This window comes from Lactuca virosa, chromosome 7 (assembly GCF_052849685.1).
Source record: "Lactuca virosa cultivar CGN04683 chromosome 7, Lactuca_virosa_CGN04683_v6, whole genome shotgun sequence".
In the NCBI taxonomy this organism is placed as follows: Eukaryota; Viridiplantae; Streptophyta; class Magnoliopsida; order Asterales; family Asteraceae; genus Lactuca; species Lactuca virosa.
Window position 1 is genome coordinate 256,874,694 of NC_136432.1, and position 5,268 is coordinate 256,879,961.

Here is a 5,268-nt window from a genome sequence, read left to right on the forward strand (position 1 = left end):
GTTTCTTGTTCTTAGATTTGTGGGTTGAGATATCCTTGTAAGCAGCCATTTGTTGGTGTCCTTGGTTACTATTATGGTTGGGATTATTGCCACTGTTCCTATTTCCGTATGGGTTGTTAGCGTTGAGTAGCGCCATGATGGCTGTCACGGCAGCTGTGACCGCGACTTGAAATGTGACGGAGTCTATCTGTAGAATTGGTGCTTTGCCGGGGTGCTGGTTATTCTCATGGGAGGGCATGATTCTGTTGCACGGTGAAAAGCGAACTTGTAAGGAACCATGGTCATCTTTAGTCATTTATATTTATATATAACTTCACGTGTTGTTGTACGATTCTCTTGGTTTCAACTTACATCCCTATGATGTATTTACGATAGAGAGTAGAAATAAGCATTGTATGAATGTTATGTTTTATCAAAATAAGGTATAGTCACCTATACAATGATTGGATTCAGATTACATGGGTTCTTGGAGGGCGTACCTCTCTTGGTTTACTACTACTGGTTGTGGTCTAAGACATTATAAACCTAAGGCGAGTAGTGGTGATTCTCCTATGCCGAAATGGCGCACAAAGTGCTTGGCCATTTCACTTATGTTATGAGTGCCCTTTTCCGTTCTTTACTCTGCTAAGGCTGTCCTAGCCTCGATTACAATGAGTTGTGGTCTCCAGATGACCACTTCTTCCTTTAAGGAGTGTAGATGGTCTGCATAGTTTCCTGGTCCTACTTGTGGGTTTCATAAGGCTTTGGAATGGTGTTCTTGTTACTCGTGGGGGAGTCGGGTTTACATTGTCGTATATTGGGCTTTGCCTACAGTCTCCATTACTCCATGACGGAGAGTTGGAAACCGGGAGTCTAATCGGGTTACTTGTGGCCCAAACGGAGGTGATGCTTGATTTGTGAGGGTGTTGGGGATCGGAGCACGGTGCATGTCTATCGTGGATTGTTGGCTATTAGGCGTGTAGTTGGGTTCCCCCTGATGGCAAGGCATTTTAAATCCAATAGGTGTCGGTCACGAAACTTGTACTTGCATGGGCATTAATTTATTACTAGGTATGTCTACTCCAAGAGTATTTACATTGGGTGCGCTACGTATCTTGGGAGGAAGAGGTGAAGGGTTTCTTGCCTACCTTTGATAGGGTAAGACTCGCTAAGAATTTCTCCATCGTCTTCATCTTTATCCGATTCTTTATTAGAATCCTCCCCCTTCTTAGTCCATTTCTTGGTATTCTTCAAGATTCACTTCTAGGCTCTCCTCAATCCACCCGTTGGTCATCGCGGTAGGGTAGTAGAGGTCTTGGTGAGGAATTTCAGCTATGTTGTTTGTGGGATCATAGAGGTACGAGAGCTACTTAGAGGATTTAAGTATGGGAGGTTCTATAGGATCCTAAAATGCTCCTATAGCATTTTAATTGTTTATGCTTGATCCTGGAGTTTCCTTTGGTATGTATTAGACTCGTTGTTCACCACGACTCTTTCCCAACATATGCTAGTTACACCTCAAATAAATGTAGTTGATCAGGCTACATTTATTCAAAGTCTAATTACATATCCCAGGGCCTACCCGTAGTGTTCAACTCATCACTACTTTTATAACATACTTATTATGACACTGCTCCTAGCACGTATGCATGCAGGTATACTTTTATGCTTATTTTTAGAAAAGTCTATTTTTAGTCAGAGTGTCTTAGTCCCGTTGTATTTATAGTTGTATATCTTGTATGGTTCGATATACTAGTTCACTATAAACAATGCTCTGATACCAATCTGTCACACCCCCGAATCGGAATGGCGGAAACGCCCGGGGGCGGATGACGTCATTGTGCAGTATCATAACAATTGAATATAAATGAAACATAGCAAATCCAAACATCATACATTAAGATAACAAACTTACATTGTTTTTACATCATGTATTTGTTTTCACATTACACAAAAAGACATTAGTAAGTAACTTCCAAATTACAGCAAAATAATCCAGAATTCGCGATCCATAACCTGCTCACTGAATTCCTGAGAATACAAGTCGTTTGAAAAGCGTCAACATATAATATGTTGGTGAGTTCATAAGCACTTTTGTATAAAAATTTGTGATAGTTTAGAAACCTAGAAAATCCAATATTTTCTTGTCAAAATAGTTGTAAGTCTTGTAGGGTTTTGACTGAAACCCTAGCAGCACACTTATAAAAGGAACCCTAGGGCATCCAAAATCGGCTACCAGTGAAACCCTAGAGTTCTTAGAGCCGATTTTGTGCCTCCATCTCCTCTCTCCAAGATCATTCTTCTTGCTTTGGTGTTTGTTAGCCATAAGAGGTATTACATTTGTGATACTAAGCTCTTGAAGATTAAAGATTCTTGCTACTCTTGAAAGGTATTCATATAAACCAATTTGGTTATAGATTTCGATTTTAGTATGCTAGAATTAGGTTTTATAAGCTTTGGATGATTTGAATGTACAATAGAGAAACCAAGATCCAAAGCTTTAGGGTTTTGCATGTGCACCATAGGATTGATGATTTGCTCAAAACCCATCAGTGGTATCAGAGCCTTGACTGGTTTCTATTGTATTTGATGTTTTTTGTAATCATTCATTGCTTGAAAAATGAATTTTTCTGCCTTCTGAGTAGGAAACTCTTCGAGTCACCTGATGAACTCGATGAGTCCAAACAGTGACTTGGCGAGTCGGAGTGTCAGACAGCAGAAATCTCGGGATTTTGACTTATTTTGACTTGGGATAATTACCAAAAATGTTTTTGATTGATAAAATCCGATTTCTATTAATATGATGTGATTATCCTTGTCAAAATAAAAGATAATTGTCAATTAATTGGATAATCATAGCCTTATATGATAAACTTTAATTATTTAAATTATTTGATTGAATTATCTTGCCATGAAATTGGATTAGGTCAAATTTAGATAATCACTAACTAATTGTTTAATTAAATTATTTTTAATTTGATCTAGATAGTTTTGAAAAGTTTCAAAACTTACCCTCAAGTTTTGGAATTTAAATTTTTGATTAAAAGTTTAATTTTGAAATATTTAAATTCTAAACCCTAGAATTTTACAAGTTTAAAATTCAATCCTTATACTATTATAATATTACAAGATTAATAATATATATATATATATATATATATATATATATATATGTATAAGATTAAGCTAGTCTTACCGTTAGTAGGCCTCATTCACAAAGCCGATCTATAAGGGGGGTATAAGGTTGCTGCCTATAAAATGGCAGTTTAATGGGTGTCCACTCTTACCCACCGCTTCCTTGATTGGTGGAGGGTCATTAGCCGAACGGGTAGGATAGGGAAACTAATTCCTCATTATAAGTATAATGATTAATAAAGTAACTAAATGTTTTTACAAAATTCTCAATCTTAGTTACTTTAGGAAAATGTGAAATTGTAAGCTATTCCATGAAATTGCACTTTGCACCTTGCCACGTCGTTAGTGGAGCGTGCGTGGCTAACCAGCACACTAATTTGGGACTAGCTTGGGTGGAAAAGGGTGGCTCGATGTTTATCATAGACTAATGGAGCGTGTGTGGTTAACCGACACATTGGTTAGGTGGTAAATGACATCGAGAGCACCAAGCACATTTGCATGGTTATTCACACCTTGTTTGTGATCCTCGGTATCCCAGTCACAAACTTGAAGGGCATAATCGAGATTTAAACATGTCATTGAAAAGTTCAATGAATCTCAAAAGAATCTAGGAATTTCAATTCATTTAAAACTTAAAGTCTTTTTCGTTTTTCATGGTGGAAATTGGTAAATCGTCATTTACCTACCTTCAAATTATTTACAATTAGATTACAGCATCCCTCTTCTGAATTAATGTTGTTGGGTCCTAGCCCTAATTTCTCATTTGGGTGTTTAATTGGGGATTCATATCTAATCAAAACTTTGTCTCTTTTCTTTCTCAGATGTGTAATCAGAACAACAACGCTTCAAGCTCTAACGCTTTTGGCTCCTTCTCTCTCATGAACCTTTGTGGGAGAGTGATCTTCAATGGCACCAACTTTAACGAATGGATTCGTAACATCAGAATGGTGACCAGATACGAGGACAAATAATATGTTCTCGATAAGGAGCTCAAAAGGAGGTTAATGTCAATACTGCAACTCCTGAAGAGATAGCTGCCTATGAGGCACATGAAAGGGATGCAACGAAAGTCCATTACATCATGCTAGCTACTATGACTGCAGAACTCCAGAAGTCCTATGAGGACTACTATCCCTATGAGATGCACCAGGACTTGATGGAAAAATACCATCAAAGTGCCAGGCAAGAGAGGTATGAGATAATTGCCTCGATGATCACTACCAAAATGAAGGATGGAGAGTCCATCACGGCCCACTTGCAGAAGATGTAGAGATATGTGGACCGCTTGCTGAAGTTAAATGTTAACTTCGATGAGGAGCTGGCGATTGATATCATTCTCCACTCCTTGCCTCCTTGCTACGACCAGTTTCGTATGACTTATCACATGAACAAGGAGGAGGTCACACTAAGCAAGCTTCAAGGCCTCTTGCGAACTGTTGAGAGCAGTTTAAAAGGCAGATCTGTTGCATCAACTCCTGCTGATGCTGCCCCTGTCCTGGCTATTGGGCAAGGTAAAGGGAAGAAGAGGAAAGCTCCTTCTAAGAGCTTCAAGGGCAAGACCCATGATGGATCCTCTTCTAATGGGACCAAAGTTGGTTCTGCTACCCCCTCCACCAACCCTAAAGAAGCAGAGTGCTTCTACTACCATGAGAAAGGGCATTGGAAGAGAAGTTGCCCGAAGTACTTGTAGGATATCAAGGATGGTAAGATAAAGCCCTCCTTCGCAGGTATTTATACTATACAATCTAATAACTCATCACAAGATATTTCTTGGGTCCTTGATATAAGATGTGGTTTTCACATTTGTTCTGATTTGCAGGGTCTACGAAGAAGTAGGGATGTGGAGCATGGGAAGATGAACCTGATCATGGGGAATAGGAAAGCGTCGCCTGTCACCAAGATTGGAGTTTACTCTTTAGTGCTTAGTAGTGGGTTAGGTTTAGATTTAAATGATTGTTGCTACTCGTCAGAAATGGCGAGAAACATTATTTCTTTTCATGGTTTGTACAGACAAGGTTTTAGATTTTCGTTTAATAATGAAATTGGTTCTATTAATGATTTATTGAATGGTACTTTCTATTTTGAAGCATTGCCTTGTAATGGAGTATATGAAACTGTGAATATTGTTGATAACTTAGGAAATAATGTGTTGCA